At 39.5% G+C, this 12635-nt stretch overlaps 1 long non-coding RNA gene across 1 annotated transcript; it reads left to right on the forward strand.

The window, feature by feature from the left end:
* The first annotated feature begins 9637 nt into the window (after positions 1-9637).
* Positions 9638-10130, forward strand: LOC110674629. Its single transcript, XR_002499051.1, has 3 exons — positions 9638-9728; positions 9783-9940; positions 9996-10130. It is a non-coding gene; the product is annotated as an uncharacterized LOC110674629 (long non-coding RNA).
* Positions 10131-12635: the final 2505 nt, after the last annotated feature.

Consider the following 12635-nt stretch of genomic DNA (forward strand, 5'->3'; position numbering starts at 1 on the left):
TAATGATAGATCGGTCAATTTTTAGTTTGAATGTTGGAAATTACAGAACACACCACATTTAACGCCTAAATGTATGTAATTTTCTTTGAAATTAGCAACTCGCGCACAAAAAAGTACATTTTTTACTCAGAAAATGATGGTTTATCCACAATGCAAATTCAAAACTGGATTTAAAGAACATATCTGCAATGTAAGAAACAGTTTATTTAAATGTAGTATTTATATAGCCTTGTCAATAGTCGATTGTTTGGAGAAGAACCCTTCCACAGTTCATCAAACATTCCATGAAAAATATGTTTTCCCATTGTATAATTATCTTGAATGTCAAACCGAACTTAGGAACATCAAGAGCAGCCATCAGGTAATACGACGTCACAAAAATTATGCTAATTGAAACCGAATCAAAGATCTCTTGACAGTTTATACATGTGGGTACGTGAATGATCAACTTCTCCCAACTGATCAACTACACCCCGAATTACGGTACCTTGACTTTTTATTCTAGAATTGTTTGACGTTATAACATTAAGTTTCATGGTAGATAACGCTGCAAATACGGTTCAAATTATACAAATTGCATATGCACTCTTCTTCAAAGTGTGATAGCATACCGTTTGTGTCATCTAATCCTGATGGTATATTCGGTGCACTTATTCCTTGCAATTCAAAGAACAAGTGCAGCAAATGAATCGGAATGATCGGATGCGAACGAGCAGTTTTAGCACACTGCAATTTGCGTGACCGTCCACCATACGACGGGAAGGTGCGCAACGAATTGTGCAACCTCGATCATTCATCAATAAATTACTGAATCGTAAGTATCGTGCCGCTGCCTATAAACTTCAAATTAAAAAATATTCTAGTTGAATCATTATGATTTCAATTAAAAACATCTTCAACTTTTTTGGTTGAATAGCTTGATAATAAATATGAGTTCAAAGCTACTGAGAATAAACATATGTACCTCGATTAAATGAGGGCTTAGTAAAGGTTATATATAAACAAAAAATGGTATCGAAAATAAGTAAGTTTTAATAATTTTGAGATTTTGATGATTTTTTGATTTATTTTTTAACGTTCTCTTCAAACGGAGGCCAAGTGCATTTAATTGACGTAGTTAAGTATTTTTTACTTCAAAAAACACTTAAACAAACTTATAAGAAAAGGAAATGTAATTGCCTTTGTATTATCCGATCTAGTGAAAGCTTCTAATATAATTGACAGCACTCCATTTAAATATCTCGTTTATATGCGTCGAGTTTTCCTTCTTCTGACGGTATTTTATCACCAAAGTTTCTTAAAATACACTTTAAGATACGCTTATTCAAGTAGTGCACAGTTAAAAATAATGAAGATTACACGTCATGTAAACTTCATTTATGCCATGTAAACCCGAAATCATGTAAATTTATGACCGAAATAATGTAAAAATGTGTTATATGTCATGTAACCACTCAGGATCCTGCTGGATTACATGACATTTAATTGAAATTAACATGACATATCATGTATATATCCATAAATATTCCACGCTCTAATTATGTGCATTATAAGTCTCAGAAATTTACACGTTCCGTTCGAACTGTGTGGGAAAAGTTTTGGATTTCACTTACACCACTTTGAAATATTACGCTTGAAAAAGTGGATAAAAAAACTACAAAAACGCTTATATCTTTTCATATGAAAATTTTAGAGGTGTGACGTCTTCATAGTAAATGTGCACTCTTCAGAACATAGTAGGCCTGAAAATTGATATTTTACCATAAAGTTCCAAATAAAAAAGTTTGAGAGCGAATTTCGAAAGGTATGAAATTTGGCGCTTAGGACAATTTTGCATATAATGTGCCTTGACAAGAAAAACAAATGTTCAGAAAACATCAAAACCCTATCTCTTATAGTTTTCAAGTTATTAATTTATTCCACTTAATCTCGTTCCATGGACCAATGAGCAATGTAGTTGCAATGAAATTTCTATCATAGTCAAATTTTGACTATTCACCCAATATGTAATGTAAGCTGTACAAAATTTCAGTCTCAAGTAAGTCCTTCTAAGTTCTTGACAATTTTAAGAAATTTGAGTTTCTTCCTATACTACTCATAAGACGCGACGTGAGACAGGACACAACACTTATTGTTCTTACAACGATTAAAAGGGGTTAAAATTACCTTTTTAGTCGACCGGTTTCGAGCCTGCTTCTCAGCTCTTCTTATAAGCACTTCCACAGTTATTAACTGAGAGCTTACTATGCCAATGACCATTTTTGCATGCGTATATCGTGTGGCAGGTACGATGATACTTTATGCCCTGGGAAGTCGAGAAAATTTCCAACCCGAAAAGATCCTCGACCGGTGGGATTCGAACCCACGACCCTCAGCTTGGTCATGCTGAATAGCTGCGCGTTTACCGCTACGACTATCTGGGCCCCGAGTGGTGTCTGGTTTCGAGTGGTGTCGAGGTTCTTTCGTTAGCATAAACCCCAAGAAATTGAGTCTTCCCATACTGCCATAAAATGGGGGGTGGGACATTTCGCATAAAGACGTTTCGCATAAGGACGTTTCGCATACGGACGTTTGGCATAATGGACATTTGGCATAATCATAATAATATGCCTTCTTTAAAATGCTACCTGTTCTTGTATGAAACTGCTTTATGCGAAACGTCCATTATGCCAAACGTCCGTATGCGAAACGTCCTTATGCGAAATGTCTTTATGCGAAATGGGTCACCCCCCATAAAATGCACTTTTGGAATTCCATTTACTCAATGTCTACTTTTGTCGAATGTTACAAATTTGCAGTTATGAGCTGAAAAGTACAGGCTTCTTCTTCTTCTTTCTGGCGTTACGTCCCTACTGGGACAGAGCCTGCTTCTCAGCTTAGTGTTCTTATGAGCACTTCCACAGTTATTAACTGAGAGCTTACTATGCCAATGACCATTTTTGCATGTGTATATCATGTGGCAGGTACGAAGATACTCTATGCCCTAGGAAGTTGAGAAAATTTGTAAAATGACCCTCGACCGGTGGGATTCGAACCCACGACCCTCAGCTTGCTGAAAAGCTGCGCATCGGGCCCCATAAAGTAAGTACAGGCATGAAGGGTAAATATCGGCTCCCGCTTTAAAGTTTTTGGGTACAGCGTTTTTCAAATTGCTTAATGCAAATGCTCTTCTTTTTCTTCTCTCTGATGTTACGTTCCAATTGGAATAGAGCTTGCTAATTGGGCTACAATTTACAATTCGTGTAGCAATCAAATTGAATATTTGCAATTTGGCTACATCCACCTTCAATAAATAAAACTTGAGGAATACACATGTATTGAATGTTAGACTAATGACTGAATGACCTTTCGCCACTGTCTTAGACAACCAGAAATCACATTAGAGTTTACGTAATGACTTGTTTATTCATACAAATTTCATCACATCCGTACTACGCGGTCGATGAAATCGTTCGATTATTGTGTCTCCGGGCATATAATGCAACTTTCAGAGTTCGCTTGTACATTTTGGTTTCGTCCCGTATACTCGTACAAAGTAAGTCGAATCAATCCGTAGCATCTGTCACATCAACATTTGTTGTCATAAATGAAATCGCATAAGATTACATATTGGTTCGCAAGAAAATTTTTGCTCTCGCATGTCATTTTTCATCATATAAAATATGCACGCATATCGCCTCCAAGTTTGTACGTACAAGGCCTTTTCGTGACATCTTATACGCAAAACCTTGCACATGTAAGCATCGTATACTGCAAAAGATGATTCTGTTATGCGTACATTTGAGTTGTCTGTGGTAGCTTTTGACATCCCATCGTTCTTCCCCCAATCCAGATGTCCAAAAAACAAATTACAACCGATCCAAATCGAATTAGAAACATTTTCTTACGTAATTAGAAACGACACGATCCCGGATGGCTATAAAATTGGTCACAAAACAAATCACATTTGACTCTTGCCTAATTCACCGTTGGTTGCCACTCGCAGGACAGGAAGGTGTGATCTAACCTCAACGCCTCAAGTCTAGCGATCAGCTTTCCTTAAAACCACTGACTATCGATGCAGATACCCATCGGTCGTTAATTAGTCGATCGTAAAAGTCAACCTCGCGAGTTGCTTGCATCTCGGTGTGCTTCTCAGAGTCATCACAAGAACGAATTGGTTGCAGCATCACCACATTCATCGCCCTCGAGTAGCGTTTATCGTAGCACTCTGCATCCAGCAAGCAAGGTCAATCGTATTGAATTTTTACGACTTTAAAACCACGCAGCTTGTCGATGTCCAATTTCGGGTCGTAAAAGGTGATTTAGTGGACGTGTTCCGTCGAGTTTCGGATGATTGGAACAGGGTAGACAGATTTCAGCCAGCAGATGGACTCTCGGGGAAAGCTTCACACGTGCTCGTGGATAATTGGGCATAACGGGAGTCTGGCGCTACCGTAGGTGGCATAAAGTTCTTATTAGATGGCGGTCGATAAGATTGATTTTCCCTACAACTGTAAAAATGTGTGTGCATTAGACTATGGTCGAGCCAGTTAATTCTTAATTTTGTCACCAGATATAATTTTTGTTTTGGAGTACCGTCAGCAGCTAGACGAATAGTTTGGAAGAATCAACTTTTCTGGAGATTTCAACAGTCTTCTTCTTGACAATACGTCCTCACTTAGAGAAAGCCTGCTTCTCAGTTAAGAGTTCTTATGTGCACATCCACAGTTAATTACTTAGAACTTTCTTTGCCAAAATTGCCATTTTAACATTCGTATATCGTGTGGCAGGTACGATGATACACTATGTCCTGGGAAGTGAAGGAAATTTTCATTACAAAAAGATCCGGGACCGACCGGAACCCTAGACCGAACCCAGTCACCTTCAGCATGGCTTTGCTTTCTAGCCGCAGACTCTAACCACTCGGCTAAGGAAGGTTCCTGGTTGCTGGACACTTCTCGTGATGAATAATATTAATTTTACAACCTATAAGACTGTTTTATAACGCTTTTCAAGATACTTTGCATTATATGTTTTTAAACATAGTCACTGAGGAATTTTTATCGTTGCTCAACAAATCATATTTCAAAGTCTCTAACAAGAGCACTTATGCAGATACTTTACATGAATGGCATATAATTATAATCAGTAGCAATAACATTGTACCTCGTCACTGTCGGTCTCGTTACCATGTGCCACAATGCGGATAAAGTAACGTTCCAATATGTACTACACTTCGAGTCTCCATCCATTGGCCATCGATGACTTTTTGAAAAGGATGCATTAGCGCGCGCGGTGCACTCCAGATACAGATAGATAATGGGCGCACTAGTAAAGTGACTTGTTAAAATGAGCCGGACCCTGAATGACGACGACGACGACCTAGTTACGAGATGATTGATTAATTAGTCCCATTGCGGAATGGTTTCGTGCCAAATGGATAACCCACCGCGGAGCCGTCAGAACTAAGCCACAGGCGGCACTTGGACCGTAATGATACCGCGAAAGCCTGCAGCTACCGCTAAATAACGCGAATCCAGGGAGGGGAACCTGGGGTACGATACACCAGTTGAGGAAGATGTGCCACAATGAAGATTGAAATTTGGGGTTTATGCACAAAAGGTCGAAAGACAAAACGTCGAAAGTACAAAATGTCGAAGGACAAAAAGTCGAAGGACAAAAGGTCGAAAATCTTTGGTGACAAATTTTTCCTTCTTTGAAAACAGATTTTCGTCCTTTTGTCCCTTCTTTTTTGTTTTTCGACCTTTTGTTCTATCGATCTTTTGTCCTTCGACCTTCTGTACTTTCGATCTTTTGTCTTTCGACCTTTTGTCATAGATTCAAAGCTAGTTTCTAGTGTTTTACGATGGTGCAATCAATTGGTTTCTTTTTTTGTTCTCTTTTCAAATGATTAAAATATCATAACACATACTTTCGTCCTAACAACGGTAGAAATGTTGCGTTTACGGTTTTGTTCAACAAACTTTGAGTGGTTCGTCACATCAAGTGTCGGCTTTGATTTTCTTCCACTTAAATTGTTTTCATGTTTACAAAAAATATCATATATAAGCATGTTTGTATCTCACAAATAATTGTTTATCATGGTCTTATCAAAATAAATTCTGTGACCCAACGATCCTCCCCATCAACGAACATCCTTTTCAGTAACCTGTGTGGAGTTGCAGAGGTAAACACGGTCTCCAAATAGTAAAAGTTACACACTAACATTCCTTCCCCAAATCTCACCTGACTGCAAGGACGTGGCCGATGCCACTATTGATCCTGTGCAAATAGAGGCACTGAATTATGCACACTGAAGAAGATTATGGTCAATCCCAGCCGAGAAGAATCTACTAAAAGTTCTTTGTACATCTTCACTGACTTCGGCCAATCACGGAATAGAAACCATTGATATGTGTAGTCAGTATTAGCTAAGTAGCGTTATGCCCTAAAAGTGCACATCACCCTAGGCTCCCCTAATCACGGTGATCCAGCCGGGCACACAATAGTGTGACTGCATCGGTATCTTTTTATTTCCAACGCATTTATATCGCGTATCCACGGGACGACCAGCAGGCAGACTATACTCGACCGAGAGGATTGCATTTTTCCATATCATCATCATTGCCATTATAATCAACATCATCAACCTCGTTACCACCGCCAGGGTTATGCGCTTGATTAGGATAAAATCCGCACTGCCGATGTTTGGCTTTCGCAATTTCCACCTGCCCTGTCCGAATACCTCTCGTCCCGTGAATTACACTCTGAATTGGAACTCTGCCGTCACTACGCCGTTTTTTTTATTTTAGAAATAGTTACCTTGGTTTAAAGTCGGAAATTTTCCGTAACATGCAGCAAACCGCCGCTCGTCGCCACCATTCTGCATCAACATTGGGGTGTCCCAGGGAAAATCTATGTTCTTAAAACCATAGTGCACATTTCTAGAATATAAGATATCATTATTAAAAGTTAATTGTTAAGTTTTATTGTAAGGATGGTAAGAAAGATTTGGGAGATGGAATAATCAAGCTATTTTGAATTTTGAACCGCCCTAGTGTACACCTTATGATTCAAAACCACACTAGACCGCAGAGGTACGATACCAACGCAGTTCCAGCAGTATTAATTCATAAACTAATTAACAGTTTGCATACATAAAAAGGATTCGTACCTGGGATACTGTAGTTGGGCTTTAGTTCAATTTGAATGAAGCTCCACCACCGCTAAAACATGTGTCGGTACGATCGGGGAGTATATTTGAATGTTTCATAGGCTACAGGCTTGGAGTTAATCCGAATGGTTTCAACGTTAGCGATATTGAAATAGGTGATCGCCTGTATTGGCGTTATGAATTCAGCATTATTTTTGTACGCAGAAAGGATGTATTCCACTGTGCTACGCAATGATTGGTTGTGATTAGAAGTTTGTGGGATCATCCTGTAATCCAAAGCGATGGCGATAATCCGCAAACTGTGATGCCTTCGTGGGACTGCTGATTGCTGTTTTTTTGTTCGAGGTGAATTGTCATATTTTCGACACTAGACGAAGGACATATAGTGTTAATTGCTGTGATGGAGTTCGGAGGTTACGAGAAATGTATTTTAAAATTTGTTTTGTTTCTTGTAGTGAATTTAAATGTTGGATAAGATATTACTATATTTTATGTTCATGAACGACACAGCGTAACGTAGATAACTAACTAGAAACACAATCGGAAAACAGTATTGTGAGAATTCTTCAAAAAAAGCCGAGTTTATTGTGTTATGCTTAATGGTATGGTATGTGATGAAATACGTCAAGGCAATGTATGAACTCTCCTGAGAGGGTAAAGTAGTTCCACCTAGAGGGTAAAGTAATTCCTCCGAGAGGGTAAATCTATGAGGAGTGACGAATATGGAATGAGGAGCAAGAAATGAAAAATGAGAGATGAGAAATGAGGTATGAGGAATAAGAAGTGAGAAATGAGAAAAAAAAGTGAAGAATGAGGACTGAGAACTGAGAGATGCGAAATATGGACTGAGGAATGAGGAGTGAGTAGTGAGGTGTGAAGAGTATGGAGCGAGGAATAAGGAATGAGGAGTGAGTAATGCCCAAGTAACAATTTCAGTGCTTTTTGATCTTAGATGTTTTTTATGAAGGTTTTATTAGAGATGTATCCATTCCAAACAGATTTAATAAAGCATTCCACAGTGCCAAACGTTCTTTTCGGTAAAACCCACTTTAAAATGCTTTGTAGATATCTACAAGAGCTCCTGTTAAAACTTATTTGCTGGCCACATTTTTTGATAATAAATTGTATTTTGAAGGAGCTGTGTAGTGTCTATTAAAACCTATACTTAAAACCTCATCTTGCTTGTCTTGTCAAGGCATAAGTAAAACTTCTAAGACTACGCTAAGTCATGTTAAAGCCTTCTTAAACCTCAACTGTCTGATGCATGTTATTGGAAAGCAATCTGCGTGTGGTTATGAATATCATTATGTTGATAATGATAATCACGTAGTGAATTATGGCTTAATCAGAACGCAAACATAGAAATGACAAATATTCCTCTCGAAGAATTAACAGAATATCGCATATTTTTCCCATACTTGCCTGAACTTCCCGTTCTACTGGGACAACTATGCTGCACACAATAGCTGAGCTACACGAAAAAAGGTTTCATTTTTCAGGCACTTATCACTTACCGTTTTCTGCATCAATACAACCGATCAAGCACGACGGGCTTTATTATAGCAATTCATTCCAATAAAACAGTAAGATACATAACGGCACAAATTTAATGAAATGAATTACATCACAAAATTGTATCTTCCGATTTATTTACCTTTTTGACAGCACTAGCTTTCCTGAGTGCATTAAGTTTAAGTCAAGGCTTCCTAAAAACCAATTTGTCTTAGTGCCGAACAAATATTCTGATTTAGGAATATTTTAGCCAGTGAGGGTTTTGCGAAAGGGTTCATAAGATTAAAAGCTCTCATGAATGATTAAATTGTACGGAATAGTCACCAATTGATCTTAAACCATCCCAGACAAGACCAGCAAGATTTAACTGTATGGAATCCATTTTTATTGTCGCTGTTTCGGATTGATAATCGGAAACATCGGTCGGTGATTAAAATAAACCGTCGGAATCGAAGTAAAAATTAGCCACCACTCGGAAACTCATCCACACGAGGGACCATCCTCGGTGTCCCGGAAAAAACCAGCCACGAGCAGGCTTTGCAGAATTCGCTCTCATTTGAGTAAGAAGCACGATCAAAGCAAGCAAAGAAAAACATTCCATCTGTTGCGGTCCACGATCGTCATTGTATTGCAAGGTGTAACAAGTCTGATAAATGGAAGCAGCGAGCGAGAGCCCCAAACAGAGAGCTATGATAAAACCCATTTTACTCGATTGTTTACCGTTGGGGATAGGTGTTTTTCTTTACTGGCACGATAAAAAATCCACGAACTTCCAATAGCAATAGTGTCCCCCAGGCTTGGAGCATGTTTAGAGGGGTTTTATCATACATTATTATCCCCCCAATCTGATCAAAGTTGTAGCAGTATACGATAAACAGTCTCTCATAATGTGCAGCATGTTATGATAGTTACAGAGAGCGATACGTGAGCGATTCTCTCAATTTTCTCAGGATTCAATCCCTGGCCACGAGTGATTAACTGGTCCGCACAGCCTTCGCCGAAGGGAGCCGGCATTTCTTTGGAGAGCCATTCAGCTTAGGAAAACAATTCAGATTACCTGGTAAGGAAAATCATGGAATTTTACGATGACAACACTGACACCATTGCCTTGCAGGACAATCGGGCATTGTGAAAAGCACCTTGAGATTCTTCGGGACGTACTCGTCGCCCAAGCAAACTGTGTCACGAGATTTAGCAGCAAGCATCCCCTTCGTTGGATCCGTAGGTCCACTGACGTCGATCATCCGGTAATAGGATCAGGAAAGGGACTCGGTAAGCGATGCAACGAGCGTCAAAATGGCAGAATCCTAATTTGTTTGCCTTACAGAACACTAGGGCGTACGAAGGACGTGCTGAAGTGCCGAATAGACCTGTTGGAACAACCCGACCAGCGAAACAAGAGAGCCTTACAAGTAGGTTGCATATACAGGACGGGATTGCATATAGAAACTAATATGCGTTGTCCAACAAGGCCTTTTTTTTCTACAGCTTCGATTGGCCTTCAGACTCATTCGGCGGAGGACACTGGACCGCGACCAATCCATCAGCAAGGTACGAGCTGTCACACGATCGAGGTTCATCGACAGCGTAGATCCCAAACAGGGCCGGGATTTGGCACGGAGAGGCGGGTGATCGTGGATGCCGGGGATTACGGTGCTAGATGGGCCACTGGCCAGCGTCATTACACGAAAGAAGCATGTTGGCCGAAGCGGACGCGCTCGCCCACAAGCAGCAATGAAGCGGTGACCGTGAGTACTATGAAGAAAGTGGCATAGAGTGAAAGAAGAGCTAGAATGTTAGGGTCCAGAAGAGTAGGAGCATGAGACAGGTTAAGGAAAAGTAAATAAAATGTTTGCACACTAATATTGCATTTTGTGGCGTTTTATGTGGTTAGCCGGACCGATTCTTACCCATTCCAACCCAGCAAGATCGTTTCACAACATTGGCAGCGATGGATGGGCATCTAATTCTTCCGAAAAAGGACCACGTGATTATTGAGCTGAAATCGAATTCAGGTTAACTTCTGCGTTCATGAGTCCTCTCATGGCGTAGTGGTAACGCGCCCCAACTAGAGATCGGGGAGTCGTGAGTTCGATTCTCACTGAGAAGACGTGTAACTTTTTCGCAAATCTTCACATCAATTTGTCCATCTAATCCAATTGAAAATTATATGTAATGTTTAGCTTTTCGGTAGTTGTTAAACTTCCACTCGGCTGGTTAGCCGTAAACCACGATTCATAATTAAAAACATGTGTTCTAAAATGAGTTTTAACGATATGGTGGTAACAACAGCTAATAGTAAATGAAAAAACTAAAAATGTTACTTGGGTGAGAAGTGAGGAGTGAAAAATGAGGAATGAACAGTGAGGAATAAGGAGTAGGGAATGAGGAATGAGATGTGAGGAATGAGAAATGAGAAGTGAGGAGTGAAGAATGAGGATTGACAACTATGGAATGAGCAGTGCGGAATTAGGAGTGAGGGATCAGAAGTAAGAAATGAGGAGTGAAGAATGAGGGGTGAGGTGTGAGGAATAAGGAGCAAGGAATATCGAGGAGTGAGCAGTGAAGATCGAGGAATGAGGAATGAAGAGTGAGAAGTTAGGAATGAAAAATAAGGAGTTGGGATTGAGGAATGAGGAGTGAAGAAGTAAGAATAAGGGTGAGGGATGAGGAATGAGGAATGAGGAATGATAAATGAGAAGTTAGGAATGAGGAAAGAGGAGTGAAGAATGAGGTATGATGAGTAAGAAATGAGGAATGAGGGATGAAGAATGAAGAGTGAGGAATGAGAAATGAGGAGTGAGGAATGAGGAATGAAGAAAGAAGAATGAGGTATGAAGAGTGAGAGGTGAGAAATGAGGCATGAAGACTAAAGATTGAGGAATGAGGAGTAAGAAATGAGGAATGAAAGATGAGGGATGAGGAGTGAAGAATGAGAAATGAGGAGAGAAGAGTGAAAAATGAGAAATGAAGAGTAAGGTGTGTAGAGAGGAATGAGGAATGAGGAATAAAGAATTAGGAGTGAGAAGCGAGTAATGAGGAATGAGCAATAATTAAGTGGAAGATGATAATGATGATGTTGAAACAAAATGTTCTAACATTTTTGGAAAATATGTATGTTATCTTCAGTATGAAAAAAAATCAAGGAAAGCAAGAGATGAATGCAAGATAATATGAATTTATTTTTTCATTGACAGATAATAGAAGAAACAATCTTATTATTATAAGAGTAGATCAAGAGGAGAATTTAGGGATTGAGAGGAGTACTAGAGAAGATGTAATCTAAGCAGAAGGGCATATAGTGTGAGTAACAAGGAAAACCTAAGCAAACGGGAAGAGACGAATGACACGTTAGTCTTGTAAAGTGTTTCGAGCGATGAAGTTGCGCTGGAATTGCTCCTGTTGCAATTCGGCTGATTGAGCCATTAACTTTGTATTTGCCGGTTTCTCCCTCCGGACACTACAAATGCGTAGAGGATTGACGATACTGGATGACCATCCACGTTGAGATTCCTGATGAAAATACTCATAGGGTATCCTGGAGGAAATCCCCGAAGGAACGCCTGAAAGGAACATCAGAGAAATTCCTGGTGGAAATTTTGTAACATATATCGGAGGAACTTCGGTAGAATACCTGGAAGAGCTCCTGAAGATTTCTGTAGGAGGACTTCGTTGATGAATTTTCAGATGTGTTCCCGTAGACTGCAAATTCGTAAAATTCGTGGTGGAATGATTGGACATATATCTGCAGAAACGCCTGAAGGATTATCCGGAGAAAGAATCTGATGATCGGACACGTTCCTGTAAGAACTCTAAGGTAATTTATTAAGGATCTCCGGAAAATTTCTTGGAAAAACTATGAAGGAAATATATTCCCAATGGAGTTCCAAAGAAGCTACCGAGGAATTGCTGGAGGAACTTTGGAAGAATTTATTTAAAAATTTCAGAGCAATTCCCGGTGGAACTC

The sequence above is a fragment of the Aedes aegypti genome, chromosome 1, assembly GCF_002204515.2.
Source record: "Aedes aegypti strain LVP_AGWG chromosome 1, AaegL5.0 Primary Assembly, whole genome shotgun sequence".
NCBI lineage: Eukaryota > Metazoa > Arthropoda > Insecta > Diptera > Culicidae > Aedes > Aedes aegypti.